Here is a 17,443-nt window from a genome sequence, read left to right on the forward strand (position 1 = left end):
ATGAAGGTTAATAAGATTATCGCTGCACCATCTGTTCAAATGATTGTATACCATTCTTCACTATAGAACTTGGTTGTCTGATGAATTTGAAGATATAAGTTTGTTTGTATTATCTGCATTTAGAATTGTTTTACTCCAGGGATAATGGTCATAGGTAATGGTAGGTCATTTATGCAAATCATAAAAAGAACTGATCCTAATATGGATGCATGAGGATGCCTAGAGATGTGCCATGAAGGTCAGAGGTGTATTTGATGCAATCCATGCGAAGAGTGGCTACTTGACATTACTCTGTTAAATTAGATTCTAGTGGAACTCCTCTGATTCCAATTTGTTTCATTTTTGCTAGAAATCGAGCATGATTAACATGATCAAATGCTTTTGGTAAGATATAAAAGAGACCCAATTTTTCTTGTTTGTTGTAGAAAATATTTTTTATGGCTATAAACCTGTAGTTTCCAAAGTCATCAGAACTGCCACTGTATTTGTGAACTGCTATAATTTTATTTATCTTTAAGGGAGGAAGGGACTATGCCTTTTTTGAGTGATGAATTTATGAAATGCCTGAATAAGGCAGGAGTGCCTTAATAAGAGAGGAGACTATGAGAGGAGTACCTTAATAAGATCAAAACAATAGTTTAGGGCTATCATATGGACCAGCACCTTTCTTGTGAAGTGTGGTAATGATACTCTTTGGCTTGGTGAAGAGTTTTACGAAAAAGAAGAAGAAATCAGGGTGTTAAGTTTGGTAAGGAATGTGAAGAGATGTTAGACCTGAAGATCACATGAAAACTGATGATTCCTCCACCTAACTACCTTTGAGTTAAATTATTTATTAACCATGTGATTTAAATAACTAATCAGTTTACCCTTTTACACCATTATGATTTGTATTGATATTTAAATTGGCTTTAGCTGCTGTATTTATATCTGTATTGTTGTTAAATATTTGATTTGTGATTTTGCCAAAATCTCAATCAAATTTGATTTGTATAGTACTTTATTCTCACCGAGGCTCATTTGCCCCCGGCATTATTCCAGAAATTGTGGAAACATGTGTATTTAGTAATCATATTGCTACAAGAGCATGTGCATTGGAAGAGATGAGGTATAAAAATATTTGCTGCTTTAAATGATATTTAATATTTTTCAACATAATCTGTATCTTGATTTTGTTGCTGGGGATATTTTGGGCACTGCATAATTACTAATGAATGCATATTCTACTTTAAAGAATTTTTTTAAAGTGATGAAAATCAAATAAAAAGATGATTAAATTAATTATTTTATGGAAATCTCCTAAGTTTTGAAAAACAGAAAAAGAGCAAATTAATTAATTCAGTAATAGGTCCATAAACCTACGTTCAATATTGAATGATTAAACAATCAATATGTTTAATCAATGAGAATATAGTATATTTTAACTAGGTGTAAATCTCAAATTTTTATGACATTCAATGGATAAACAAGAAACAGTTGGTTTTACTTGCTCAGGTAAATAGCATACCTGAGCAGCATTGTTTTAGTCTTACTGCCATGTGTTCACTGGCTCTCTGGTATACCATTAAACTTCCACAGATTTGGCCCCCAACATTCCAATTTCTTTGGTAAATTTAAAATCAATTTCTTGAGATATAATCAATCTTATCATCAGTTGCCTAAACTCTCATTTTCCAGCATTCCATTTCTTAATTTTTTAATCTAAAAAAGTGAAAGCAGTTTAAGTTTCAGTCTTCCTCTCTTTCCTTCGTTGTGTTGCTTTGCTTGATTGAAGAATATAAGATCATTCATATTAACAGCTACCATAGAGTTGGCTGAATTTAATCAAAATCTTGGTTTATCATGGTTATTTTGTCATTTACAGTTTAAAAATGTCAACAAATAAAATTTATAACAAAAAAAGGGAAATTTGATCTCTCATACACTGACAGACCTGTTCTACTCCTAAGTTTTGTCTCTTAATATAAAACACACCATTTTCCATAGAATTGGTTTAATTCCCTTCGGAAGGAATTATTGGAAACCTTTGAAACCAGCTGTTTATTTTTTAAAGAAAACCATTTGAAGACCACAGACATATAAGTCTTAAAGGTTAGAAAATATTTCATGTAGTGACTTGAGAGATCAAAGAGGTCAGTAGTAGGTGTTGTGGCAGCTGTGAAGGAGGAAACACTTTGCACCTCTGAAGTCAATCTGCCGAAACCCTTAGAGACAATAGCCACCCAAAAGGCCATTCCCATGATTGCTACAATGTATACTTTTAGGATTGGGAACCTATGAACCAGCATAATCTACAGTTTCCTTGCACATGGAAGATTTACAGACCACAGCCATTTCTTTAAGATGAATCGACATCAGACGAATTTCATCAGTGATCCATTTTTTACGCATTGGCTTTGGCTTGACTTTAATTTGCAGATTAGGATAGGCTATATCAAAGTAAAATAGAAATTTGCTGTAGAATGCATCAAACTTGGTTTCTACAGTTTTTGCAGAAAAAACTGCATCCCAGGTTTCTGTATCTAATATTTGTGAGAAATTAATATTATTCATCTCTGAGAAGGAGCGGCGAGTAACTGTATAACATGGAAAAGAGAGGCCTATTTCTAGGCTTGTTAGTGTGGGGTAGTGGTCTGAAATATCCGACAGAATCACTTCTGATTTGGCACAGTTGATGTTGGTTGCAATTACATCCAATAGGGATGCTGAGTGGTTAGTTACCCGAGTTGCTTCCTTATTGATCACCTGGAGATTATAGGACATAAATAAATTAAGTAAATCACTCTTGTTCTTTGAGTTAGTTAAAAAGTCACAGTTAAAGTCACCAGTAATGGCGAGGTTAACGTTAGGTGAGTTTTTGTGAATAATATCTATCAGACATTCAAGTTTGTGCAGAAAAGAAGTAAAACAGCCAGTTGGCGATCTGTACACAGTAACAATACACACTGGACCACTGTTGGTGTTGATCTTACATACAGAGCATTCGAAGTCACACTCTGCATTCAGACTTTTATAGGATAGGCTAAGGTCTTCGGTTCCTAGTCCATAATAGGTCCATAAACCTACAGTTTACAGTAATAGGTCCATAAACCTACGTTCAATGGTAGTTACATATTGTTCATCATTTTCGAGGGGAAATGACTTTTTGAATTAAAATCTCAGATTACAGAAGTGATGACTTCTTCCAGTGCTTTAGGAGAGTAGTACTGATCCGCTCTTCTTTTTTTTCTCTCTATGCTTTCTCTACAATTCTGCAAATCATCAGTTGTTTTGATTCCCCACTGAGTGCTACAATGGACAACCATTGAAGTTGCCAATCAGAAATGAGTCCTCATGTGGACACTGGAAAGCAGCCCTTCCCAAAATCCAGTCAAAGAAGTTCCTCGGAAAGGTAATCCTTACTCCTTCCGTTTAGCATTTTTGGTTGGGGTCTGTCGAAGTGGAAGGCCGCCCCGTTCGCGAATCATCATATGTCGAGGTTCTGCCCGATTAAAAATGACTGTACCACTCAAAACACTCTATTCGACTCATAGCTATACAAACAAAGGCTTGCTGAATCATTCCAAATGTCGCCCTAGCACTTTTGCCAAGTTTGAAACAAAATGTCATGCATATACCCTGTTCCTGTAGCCCCTTCATTGCTGCCATTGCACGTGGCAACGAACAGATTAAGACGCGTACCGCTGCTGCTGCGTAAAGACTCGATGTAAACAAATGCAATACCTACCGTTTTAGTTGTAAGATGTGTCGCTAGGTGGCGCACTGTGTCTTGTTTCGATCCCTTGAATGGCTTGCGCAGAATAAAATCAGTCTGGTCTTTTTTTGATCACACCTTGTACAAATCATGTCAATTAGCTGTCTATCTGTCTGACAGACTTAGCTGTCTATCTATTAGCAATCAACTGTCTGACTCTCACACACTGACAGACCTGTTCTACTCCTAAGTTTTTAATTGTCTCTTAATATAAAACACACTGTTTCAGCAGTCTCCATTTTTTAAAGAAAACCATTTGAAGACCACGGACAGATTAGTCTTAAAGGTTAGAAAATATTTCATTTAGTGACTTGAGAGATCAAAGAGGTCAGTAGTATGTGCTGCGGCAGCTGTGAAGGAGGAGACACTTTGCACCTCTGAAGTCAATCTGCCAAAACCCTTAGAGACAATAGCCACCTAAAAGGCCATTCCCGTGATTGCTACAATGTATACTTTCTGGAGTAGGAACCTGTGAATCAGTATAATCAGGTGGTTAGTTGAGTCTGTTTTGTTGGAAGATTTTAATGCCAACAGCACCGTTTGCAGTGACAGAATGGCCTGCAGTATTGAACAGGACAGTCTTTTAGTGAACCTTTTAATAAATGAATATGATTAATGATGGCAAGAAAAACTGCTTCAACTCCTTTCATGGAGAGTGCTGTAGAGCATGCCTTTTTAAATGCTGAAGAACAGTAGCTCCACTCTTTCAGAGATCCATGCATGACGATTTATGTTCTAGGGATAATTTTCCTTCTCTCATTTCTAAATAGGGTTTCAAAAATAATTTCAACTTTAGTTAGGTTTAGGTTTTAGAAATAGCTTTAACTATAGGATTAGCACTGCTCGATCAGTTACAGAAAATGTGGTGTCCTTTACATGTATATTGGCCGTTGTTAAAGCAACAAACTATAATATTCCATTGCTTTCTGGTAAAATACATCAACCTCCCATGAATGCCATTGAAGAGGAGGAGATCCCTTCTCCTCTTTAATGAACACTCAATGAGTAACATTCATAAGTGCAGCTTTCAAAGGATAGGTGCCAAAATAAAGTGGTAACCAAAATCGTTATGCATATAGCAAAACTACTTCAAAAATATTTAATATTCATAAAACTGGTCCATCAATCATCTCTTTGATGATTTAATTATCTGCCAAAATCACGTTATATTAAGTTTCATTATTGAACAAATCTCATTCCCATCTATCCTTATCTGCCCTGAGTAACAATTATCAAAATGCAGTTGTACAGCTCATTAAATCCTTTGGAGTATCCATGTCAACATCATTACTCCCATCTGGCAATAGAGGATTGCTTACTCTTTTTTTTATGCATAATGGTGAATTAGCTGGAACTAATTACACAAAAGCAGAAAGTAACCGCTCAAAATTTCCCTCTCTGAGATTTTAATAAATTTTACTTCTTTCTTTGATTTTGACAGTAATCCAAATTAATTAGATGCGTATGATCCAGACCTTTAAACTTGATCATTAGTTAAGCCAAAACTCCCTACCAAAATGCAGTTTTTTAGAAAGAACTCTTTGTTATGGCAACTTAAAGAGCTTAAGATTCCTTTCATATTAAATTCTGCCTGAGGCTCTTTTGGTTTATTGAAGTGGCATCTTAAAGCAATCCATGGCATGGAAATAGCATCTCTCGATGTTGTTGACTTGTTAACAATGGCTCCATAGGCAGGAAGGCCCTTCGTTTATTGTTATCATTTCAAGACAAATATCAAACCTACTCATTCACATTTCTTAGACATGTTTCACAGTTTGAATTTTTCTCTTTTCAATTTTTAGATTGTAGATCCTTGGGACTAATTAATTAAAGTAAATATCAGTAGCTGTTGAGCTGTAAACTTCCTCCTTGATTTGATAACATTAGCTAGGAAATACATTTATCAAACGTTCTATTGGGATGGTATCACTTACAACTGCACCAGTAAAACCAGTCAAAGATAACAGTATTATAAATTTCGGGTAATAATTAAAAATGAGCAAGAAGTTCCTACTTTCATAAAAAACCTCTATAATACAATCTTACAGAACAGGAGCCATAGAGATACAAGACTGGGCGCAGGAGACATTTTAACTTGTATTGCTATATTTTTCATGTTTTCAGAAAGTATAACAAAATTATCTATGAATGCTGTGCAGTTTATTTCAATATGTTTCTCTTTTCTGCCAACATAACGGGTAATATTTAATTTGTGTTCCTTTAATTTTTCAATCCAAAATTTTTGCTATTTTTTTCAAGTCACAGTTGATAAGAATTAGTGATAAACCGTCACCTACCCTCACTTATGTGCTTGTTATGAAAGGTTTTGGTATTTTACTTTTAAATTTTAGTTTTGATCATGTCTGTTAGAGTCTCACAGATTAGGTTGCTGATTTACATTTGACACTTAATTCTGATTATTTTATGCTAGGTTTCCCTATCAACAATGGAAAATGCTTTTTAATATCTAATGCTGTTATAAAAATATTTTTAGAATGCAGTAGCCTGTGACTTTAGGTGTAATATCCACTTTGAGAAAGATCTGCTCTTTAAAATCCACTTTGATATTCACCTCAAGGGGTCTCGGTAGTACAGTGGAGGAGCATTTGATTCTGGGTGAATTCTGGCATTCTGAGTAAATCAAGGTAAATCCTTGGAAGTGCACTAAAATTTCAAAATGGTGTCCCTCTATCCTGTTAGTTGGCAATAGTGATAGCCACAGTTTGATGAGGGTCCCACAGTGAGCAGCATGATGCCAGAAACAACAATATGGTGCAACAATAGTGTAAACACAGCAGCTGCATTTGCAACATGCACCACAAATGAATAGTATACTCCCTTTTTTTGTTAATTAGTTAATAGGAAAAACATTTGAATTCGTCAATGAATGAAAGTTGGTGATTCATCTCTGTCACTCTAAAAAGTTTACATATGAACGGGGAAGTTCCTAAACAGCATTGCGTACTTTTCTAAGACTCCCCTTGACCAATTCAGGCACACTAAGTATTGACGCCACTGGCCTTAGTAGCAGTCAGAATTTCTAGAGTTATCATGGACTTTCAAAGTGCTGGAATATTTCAGTTGCACACCATGGAGAGTATATATGAAAATAATATAACTGAGGATCTTTGCTATTCAAGGGGTGCATGGTTAAAAAGTTCCAAGGTTTTAAATTGAGTCTCCCTAGTATATAAAGTGGTTGATAAAAATGTTCTTTCCCAACTGAATATCTTAATGATAATGAATAAAATGCTGTTTGGCAAATTATTGCCACTATTTTGCTTTTAAAATAGATGAAAGGTAAGAATTGGTGTTAATGCCTATGCTCTTACTTTGTGGTAATTTTTCTTATCTACTATTTTTCAAACTTCATAAAATTATGCCATTCCCTTTACATTTTGAAAGAATTCACTCTTATTTAACTTAGTGTATAATTGCTTACGGTAATAGTGGGGAAAGTTATTTTAAAATGCCAAAAAAACGTGTTAGGAAACCAATGTAATTAGAAGATTAACACAATATTTTGAGAGTTGCCTTGTATGTCAGGACTTTTGTATCCTTGCCTATGTAAATATCAATTACAACTTTGAACACAATATTTTAATCATTGAAAATTAAAGCAAAATGTGTAAAATGATGTGGAACTCAGGTTAAACTGTATAAATGCATCAACTAATTCCAAGTTTGATGAACTTGAAGAATTATTGAAGGCCTGGTTTTAATTTTCCAGAGCTGCAAGCTTAGTGAATAGTAGAGGTTTTGTCAAAAGGAAAGACACTGCATATGGCAGCAAGACTATACATAAATGTAGATTGAAAAACAGCAAATGGCTGTTTTTCAATGGCTAGAAAATTTTAACATTTGATGAAATATTGTCTATAAAACAAGCTATGGTGACTGTGAAAGTGTAGTTCCTAGAACAGTGTCTCACTGAAAGTGCACAGCTCTGTGAAATCCTGGTGATGGCCCTATGCTTTTATTATATTTCTCTGGTAATATTCTTTTAATTTTAGGTTATTGCACACCTTTGTTAGATGTATTTCTCTTCAAGCAATAATTTCATTTGAGGCTTAATTTATGAAAATGATGGCATGCAAGTACAAGCAAACCTATTTATTTGTGCAAAGAACTTATTTATGTTTTGGGTAGTACAGCTGTTTTTATTATAATTATTCCAACTTTTTTTGCTCATTTATTTCTAACATGATTTCAGAGACTCATCACTTTTTAAGTAAATCTATTAAAATTATGGAACATTTAGTTACGATTTCGCTTCCATTTCCTGCAAGTTATTATGTCCCTTAATTCAAACTTTTCCATGGCTTACACATTTTCCCCCTCAAATGTGTAATAGAGGAGTTTCGCTGCCATTATTTGCAGCATAATCAAATAATATTGATATAGGTAATCAATCGGTTAAGGTAGGTTTTGGAAGGACATAAACTACCAAAAAATTCTCTGTTGTCTCTCCTAACAAAAACAATTCAACATCCTACTCTACAATAAGACCCTCTTAAACTCCCTATACTTCCTTCCTCCCTTCATTCCATCCAACATCTCTATCCTATTTCTGCCCTGCCCCGTTTGCTAACATTCTCTCCTCTATCACAGTCTTCAACATCCCACTGACAATCAATATCATTTGCATCCATTTTTCCTGCCTCCTTATGATTTCTCCCAACAGTCCCCTCTCCGCCCCCACCATGCCAAGCACTCCCTCATCTGTTTTCTTTTCTGTCCACTTCACCTTCTCCTCACCCACATTCCAAGAACTTTTAATCTAAGCCTATCATCCTGCTTCAATGACCATTTTTCCCTTATTTCACCCTTTCATCGTACGACCTGTTCATTCTGGTGTGGACTAGCTATTTCGCCAAGAGATCGCGTTCACGGAGGTCTTCCTGTGTGGAGGACCTAATTGTAACCACAGCAATTGATCTTGTAGGGACGGACTGCTCTTTTCCCTTTTTGACGGGTTCATCGTGAATTATCGTTGCTTCCTTATTGACATTACGCGACGGCTTCGATTATCCCTGAAGTTATGCAACTTAGCGACTCATTGGTGTTTTGCAAATAGTATAGTACGGGAGGATAATTTTCCTGCCTGGCCTCCGCGGCCTGTGATGCGTGTTCGATTCTGGACTCACCAAAACAGAAGAAGAGTAGGGATGGCCATAACATATACTAGATTACTCCATCTGCATTTATTTATGTAACAATCGATTTTTGTTGCCCTTCTGATGAATCGCGTGAACCGATATTATTTAATGGTAACATTTAGGTTTTGAAATGACGCGTCAAATTAAATACTTTTTCACGCGGTATTAACATAATTAATACAAATGTGCTATGAGAAAAATTAATTCATTTATCCGAGATACTTTAAATATGAAAAAATCTGCTTATCCCCACGACTTCGGTTTCGACGGGCTCCTTCAACTCGTGGGGCCAATGCGCAGACCACCACGGTACTAGGAACACATAATTACTATTGAAATCCATGGAGGTTTATCCACTTAAAGTCCCGTATTTTGACTCAGATATGGAGCTCGAGAGTTATTTCACACACTGGATAAAACAATGGACAAGTACAATAATAGGAAAGGATAAAAGAATGACAAATCTGGTTCAGGTTTATTGGTGGTATCTTCATCTGGAGCCATGGCAATGGAACCTTAATGAGCTTCCTCGATACCCCTCAACGCACCTTTTCCTCGATACTCTCCACCTCTTGCCTCTTATCAACTCGGCACATAATACTTTTCTTAGCGTAGATATCCACTCGAAAAGCAGTACCACCCTCGAAACCTCCGACCATTTAACATTGTCTAATGGACGACTCGACTTGTACCTCAACGGCTTTCATCCCAGACATACCAAACACTCCATCCCGTTTTCATTGTCTATCTTTGGCAATTGTATTTGCTACAAGAAGACAAACTGAATGCATATTTACATAAGCTGCTGACCTCCCTAACAAACGGGCGGTATCCATAGCTTCATCTTGAAAAACGCATTTTGCCTCGATATGTTAACTTCGTAAAAAGAAAGTCACTTGCATCATGTGTGTATACTCCACATTTTCCCCGAAACACAGAAAATAAGCGCTCTTCATTAAATGAAGAACACAATGTATTTTTCCAATGTTCTTTATTTTGGTACTACTACTACTGCGGTCCATTTAAGTACCATTCTTGTGGGGAAGGGGTGCGTGAGATAGGGGGAAGAGGGTGAAGGAGAGGTGGGCCGCAACTTGACTAATTTGTACCTGATGATGACGCCTAAACGTTGAAACTAGTAGTACCACAGTAAATATCAGTGGAAAAATGCATTGTGTTCTTCTTTGAATGAACATGAACTTCCACAAAGTTGAGCAAGAAAATATCGAATACATTAGCGCTCTTCTTAAAGAATTTTCTTAAAAATTGTGTTATTTTAGAAAACTAAAAATCGACCACCGGCTTACAACTAAAGCATTATGTTGCCAGTGTCGACCCAATTTAACCAACCTTCTAAACAGCAACCCTTTCCGTGCACTGGAAATAGGACGCGACATCTTAGGTCGACATCCAAGAGCGCTGCCACAATCAGCACCGTAAAAAATGCCTGACTTTTCGCCCCATCATTTCCTTCAAGGGTCCACGCACAGTCGGATCCTCGTGAAGTTCGGGGCCGCCGGTAAATTTATTACCAGAAACGTAGTTTACTCACCACAGTGCAACCTTTACCCTGCATGTTACATCGGTGACTCCTTGTCCATCGAGGCATTAATGAAAAGTCGTCCTGCTGAACCTCCCCTGCCCATTTCGCCTAACGCAACGACACGCGGAAGAATTTTCTACGACTGCTTCACAGTCTTCACGGACACTCCGTTTCCTCCTCACTTTGGTTTGGCTCTCGACTTCTTTTTGGTTAATGGAATGGCCATAAAAATTTGCATAGTAATAGCTTTTACTGTGTGAAAACTTATACAAAACGCTACTTATGCTGTTCAATTTCCATTTTATAATATTTGAGGGCTGTCCAGACAGTAACCTCCGTTTTAGTGTAGCGTGATAAGTAGTGGAGGGAGCAGAATGGTTGCTGTCTGATCCACACAATAGGTCTGTGCGCCTCGAGTTGCAGTGGTTTGAATGTCGCCAGCTTGTCGTTTGTTGACAATAGCGAGCCAAAATGAACGATACAATTGAAATTCTCACCAAATGTGAAGTCCGTTCAGTGATCAGGTTTTTACTGATAGACAACTTCAAAGCTGCTGACATTCATCGGGAAATTTCCGCTCTGTACGGACAAAATGTAATGAGTGACAAGAGTAGTGCGTCGGTGCTGTCGTTCGTTTAAGAGTGAACATAATGTCCAGAATGATGACAGAAGTGGCCGTCCGTCTGTGGTGAACAATGAACCGCACCTGAAAATTGATGAAAAAGTTTATGAAAAGGTGTTTTAATGCATCTGAAATCTTTAGAAAGTTTTCCACCGATTTAGACGAATCTGTTGCATGGAAACACGACTGAAAAGTTAGACTACTACATGTTTTCTGTCCGTCTCGACGATAAACTTGTGGGGTGCTTGGCACGCGATACCGTGAATCCCATTCCATCCAACTCAGGCGCGTCTCGAGCGAATAGATCCACGGCACAATTGCCAGGAACTCGACTGTGTCACCACATCGTTCTAATTTGCTTTCCAGATTGCTAAATGTGATAACTTGCTCTGGTACTGCGAGTCCACTCGGAGTCCGCGCATTGGTTCCAGATGACTACCGTCGTCGACACTCCTGTGACGGAAAATAAATTTTTCACACTCTTGTCGAAAGAGTTGGGTGAAGATTCGGGCAAAAGCGGCCGCATGAAAGCAACCCCTTATTAGTGGGCATGTAAGCGTAGGCAGTACATGCCCACTAATTAAATTAACTAAACTACATTGTTATGTGAAATGTAGTAGCCACACCACACACCGGTGGTGTGCTTAATTGTCTCTCTCCTGATACTCTCGATATTTCTATAGAGCCTTTAAATGAACGCTTACGGTATCGATTGGTCTTGCACCCAATGTAGTAATGATTTTCCGTCAACGTCGCGACAGAACATTTCCTTTGAACTGCAATTAGGTGCGTACCTCGCCGGGAGTACTACTGTAGGAGTAGAGTTTAAAGGGCTATAAAGTGGTCCAAAAGTCTCCTCTCTCACCCTCGTCCTTATTCAAGGGCTTAGTGATTGTTTTGGGTCTGCTCCCTTCGTCTTGGAACCCATTCTCCGCTAATGGCTTCGCTCGCTCGGAGCTTTTCATTATTCAATTCTCCCTCGTCATCTTTTGCATTGTACATATATAATAAGATCTGAAACGCGAGTTTCAGATCTAATAATGTTAAGTCTCAAGGTAGGTTTTTGTTGTATCTAAAGACTGCTTCTGAGGTCAGATTAACAAAAGGCATTGGAGCCAGAAACAAAGAATTAATATAAACCATTTTTTAATCCCATATATTGTCTTCCTCCTTCACTCTGTTCAACATATTGCCTATTTCAATGCAACAATTGCAGTGTAAAAATCATTCGCCTTGACCGGGATTCGAACCCGGATCCCTCAATGTCCGGTCGAGTGCTTGACACACTTTTTACACTATGAAATTGTTGCATTGAAATGCATATTGGCGGATGAATCCGTTAAAAGTCGCTGTTGCGGAATGTCCCGCAGTTTCTTTGGAATATTGCCTATTCTCTAATCCCTCCCCGACTCAGATTGCTCAATGTTGTTTCCTCCATGTTTCAAAGTCTTCCATTAATGCAATCAGTATGCCCTGCATTATCCTTCTTTCGAATTTCTCCCATGACCTATCTTCCCCTATCATGCCCAAATCTACATCAATTGTTTTTATTGCCGAAAATTTTAACTTTTCTGTTCTTTTCTGCACCCACATCTCAAAAACCAGGAATCAATTCCCTCCTCTTTGTGATAATGTACCTCTCCAGCTCTAGTATTCTACCTCATCGGCTCTAGTTTTCTGCATCACAACTTAACTGTTCATATTAACCCCTTCTCGGAAACTCCATTATCATACTTTTCTTATGAATGATTCTCATTCCATAGTTCATTAATGCGCATGAAATTGTTATCCACAACATGGAACAGAGGCGTTTAATGGTCACGCTGTTGCTTTTAAAACTAGAATTAAAGCTCAATTTTTTATGCATCAGTTTAATGACAGTTAATTTGATTATGAAGTAACATCGAAATTTTGGTAAATAGCTGACTTACGTAGGACCTTGTGAGAATTCACTATTGGAGTAAACTAAATTGAAAATAACTCTATGCATGAATTAGATGGGTGGGATAAGCATAAGGCACGAAAGAGCTGTTCCCTCCCGAACGCCCACTGCATCAGGAATACCAAAATAGAAAGTGTAGACTCGCTTTAATACCCAGGCGTTGCCCTCACTTACGACCTCTCCTTGGTGAAGCATATGTTTACGGAGAACATATGGACTAGCTAACAATAAATTAGGATTTATTAGAAGAGTTTTGGGTACATGTGATGAAAAGATTAAAGAGAAATATTCTCTTTCGCTGGTTAGGCTTCATTTACAATATGCTGCTATGTGGTATATGGCATGAAGTTGAATTAACTACCGAATTGGATCACGTGCAGCGTAGAGGAGCTTTTGTAAAACGTTATTATAAACTGAGTAGTGTGTCAAAATTATTAGAGAAGTTAACCTGGGAATCACTCTTGGAGCGAAGGTTAAATTACATATTAAATCTCTTGCATAAATTGGAAGGATGTCTCAAAAACAATGATGTTAAAAATGTGTTATTAATCCCATCGTAATACGGTGGGAGAGATCATGTCAAGAAAATAAGAGAAAGTAAGTGTAGAACAGAGATTTAAAATGTCATTTTTCCCACAAACGATAAGGGATCAGAATAACGCTGTCCAAGCACGCTAGCGGGGGAGAGGTATTTTGTGTCGAAATCAGTCTGGTGTGTAATCACCTCCTGCCACATACCCTATCGATGGCTTGCAGAGCAATAAGTAGTGTAAAGTGAAGCATTTGGGATTGGGACGCGATGGTAAGCGCGGGGACAGATGGTGCTGATGTAGGGTACTGCCACTTGAGATCAAGGTATAACCCTGGAGGAGAAAGCAATAGATTTCTGCAGAAAACGTTGTTTAATCATAACAAACACTTGGTTTAATCATGACGAATACTTGGTTTAAATAATACAACAGGCGTATGTACCTGGGATTCAGAAAGATATGAGTTCAAAACTATATTATGGTTGGGCAAAAATTTAGGAACAGCGTGATTCTCAATTTCCCGGGAGCGGATGCAGACTTGGATCATAATATAATCATAATGAAGCGCATGGCTAATTTAAGAGAATAAACCAGGAAAGACGGTTAAGGAAATGGAATTTAGAAGCATTAATCGGGACGATAAGGAAGGTGTACCAGCAAGCTGCAGAGAAATTTATGAGTACAGGGAGTAAAGTAGATCAAAATAAAAATGGATACATATTCAAAAAGGGATATCGAAAGATTAAAAGAAACTATAGGAACAGTAACTTGGATAATGGCGATGAAATGAATTACGGACGAGATGATCAGAAAGGGACACGAGAAAAGGAAATGAAAGATGTAATATTAGAGTTAGATAGAAGATAATACAAAGATTTGAATGGTAAACTGAATTGGAAAACTAAAGGAGGAAAGAATCGTGATGGAGGACGCAGTGCGAGGACATGGAAAGCTTGCAGAGGAAGGGTGAAATTGGTGGCCTGTACAGGACGGTGAAAGCACTGACAGAATGTAAGAAGGAAAATTCCGGCGTACAATCAAAGATAAGTCAGGAAAAACATACTCGATGGCGAGATATAAATGGTATGATGGGAATTGAATTCGAAATCGTGGAAGTAGAGTTGAACACCTATTGTATCAGGAATATCGTTCCATTGGAGGGTGTACTGTGTGTCAATACTTGTTTCGAGGTTGTCCGTCAACGCGACCGCTATCTCATTCACAGTTGGAACATTATAACTCCTGTAATCTCTACTTGTGTTACACATACATATTTCTAGTGTAGTCAGTACGCGCAGTCATGTGAGTGATCCAGTAGCCAGCCATATTTTCAAGTATTTACCTTTTAGTGTCGTTTCCATCTTTTCACATTTTAAATGACTAAAATAAATAATATAAAAAAACATTCATAGAACGCATATTGGTGCCAAGCCTCCTTAGAATAAATTGACATCTTATATCTTTGTTATCATTGCACCTACACAGAAAAGCTTATTTCACGTCGAGGATGTACAACTGCGCATACATGTGGGGTTAATTGTCTCTAGGAAACAGGGATGAGGTAGTGTGGTAGATTTGGCCTTAAATTTTGAAACAGTGTGGGTCTTGCCGGGCTGTATTTATTTGGGAAGCTCCCATAGATACAAGGGCTAGTTGCCGTATGACCTCGTTATCCAGAACTTTACTGCAGCGAGAATCTGCACCACATCTTAAGTTCTGCAAATAATTGGGATATGGTTTCCATCCATCTAATTTCAAGTGAGCGTTGCGATAGCCCCTTGAAAAAAAATTATTTTTAAATTTTCTTGAATAAAATTATTTGATAAGCAGCGTACGTTACGCATGTTGTGGTCAAAACACCTTAGTCATAGAGGATACATACTTAGATGCGTGCATTTTCTATACAAGTGGAAAGGTCAGTATTCCTTTAATCGATTTCCGCCGATTCGTGTTTGAATCTGTAACTCTGGACATTTTAGTACCCGGCAAGCCACCACTAAGGTACCACATATGAGACTAATTCTAAAATTTCGATCATCCACACACTCATTTCACCTTCCCACACGCACGTTTAATATATTGTATTCAATCATTCCTTTCTTTCAGATTCTGCTTCATTAAATCTTATTTTTTCAGTTCTCTGCGGCAAAGCAGAAAGACGTGCATTAATTTCAAATTCAGACTCATGATCTTGTTTTTCTCTCTCTTCGTGCCTTTGCCTTGAGCGTTTCACTTCTCTGTAATGCTTTGATGTCTAGATAAAAATTTTCCACGACCTTTATAAAAAATTTACGTTTCCTTTCATACTTATTTTTTCTAATAGAATACCGTCTTCGTCACGGTGCCTTGCTTAGTATAAGTAACAGTTTCAGCTGATGGAATTAAAAAATACAATCAAAAATTTTGCATCAAGTAATAATTGGTGAAACTGAAGTAGATAGAAAAATATAATGAAAAATTTTGTAACTCCCTGCACTGGCAAATCGAAAGGCGAGTTAAACGAAAATGTAATACTTACACTGAGGCCAAGTTCGTTGGGATGTCAGCTGTTCCAAATTGACCGTCAGAAGGGTCAAATTTAGGACAACCGTTTTGCTGGAATGAACAGATGTATTTTAAACTTACAACGGATATAAAGTGTGCAATATTCTAAAAACGAATGATATCATGACTGTTTGGTGCCACTGTAGAGTTTTCTCAGAACATAAAGTAGACATGAATCGTGCCCACCAGGTCTCGCTATACATTCATATCATTTTCAGTCTGTTAAATGCTAATCTTTAACACGAGGAGCCAAAACCGTACATATTATGATTGTTGGACCAAAAACAATCTTTTTATTAGAACATCGAAATAGCAAACATGTTTCCGTGGTTACTCACGCAAAATATTGCGGTGTTATCCTTATCACTTCATTTTAAATGGAAAAAATACTCACTCCTGCTTTCAAAACCGGGTACAATCGATATTAGGAATAAATAAAAAAATTTTGGGAACGTCTCGTGGAAACCGCACCAATGTGTTTGTTATGGTTCTCGAGTAATGAGTGGAATAACAGCTTGGCACATTGAAATTTACGCTTCATAAAGTAGCTCATTTGACATTCGCGCGGACAGTGAAAGGTCCCTGATCCGATTAACGTATGTGCTGCATATTTTCTGTGGGAATTTTATTATTCTTAGTGCAGCCTATATGTTTCCTTCCGTTGTCCTTCGTACAAAAAATACGTTTTTAACTTGTCTACCACATGATAGACAAGTTAGTTTGATTTGAATATTTGGTGCGAGTCGCCATCTTACACCTTACCTTGTGGTCTTTTTGTGTGTCTATGGGTACTTGCGTGTGTGTTCCAAGTCGGAAGTGAGTTGTTTCATCGAATCTTTCTCCTTTACTTTCCTTTTCGAAACCTCCTGAACCCAGAATGGCACCAAGGACCCTCGGCTTGTGACACCATTGCGCAACGAATTGGTCCGAAAAATGTCTTTCAATCTTCGAGTCTTCATCTGATGTCACTTTTATATCTTTGATGCGACCTTTTCAGAGCATTCTTTAGTATTAAAGTTTATAAAATTCCAAATACCTGCTTTTAAAATCCCGCCACAGCATAATATCTCAGAGGTACTTGATGGTATATATAATTTGGGCAATAACAACGCCACAGTGTTCTTTCAAAGAACTACAATTTTAAAATGCCATTATTCTTTCGTAACGTTTGTTGAGTCTAAATAAAACTATAATTTAAAATACATAAATAGTGCCTATTTACCCTATTCATTTTATTCCACTGAAAACAACGAGGCATTCTTTTATCAATTTCTTTGCAAAAGGCGGGAAAGGTGTTTAGGGGTTTGGCGAATATAGCTAGTCGCGCTGGGGTGCGGACAAGTTTCACA

Source organism: Hetaerina americana, unplaced genomic scaffold, assembly GCF_022747635.1.
Source record: "Hetaerina americana unplaced genomic scaffold, ioHetAmer1.1.p SCAF_10, whole genome shotgun sequence".
In the NCBI taxonomy this organism is placed as follows: domain Eukaryota; kingdom Metazoa; phylum Arthropoda; class Insecta; order Odonata; family Calopterygidae; genus Hetaerina; species Hetaerina americana.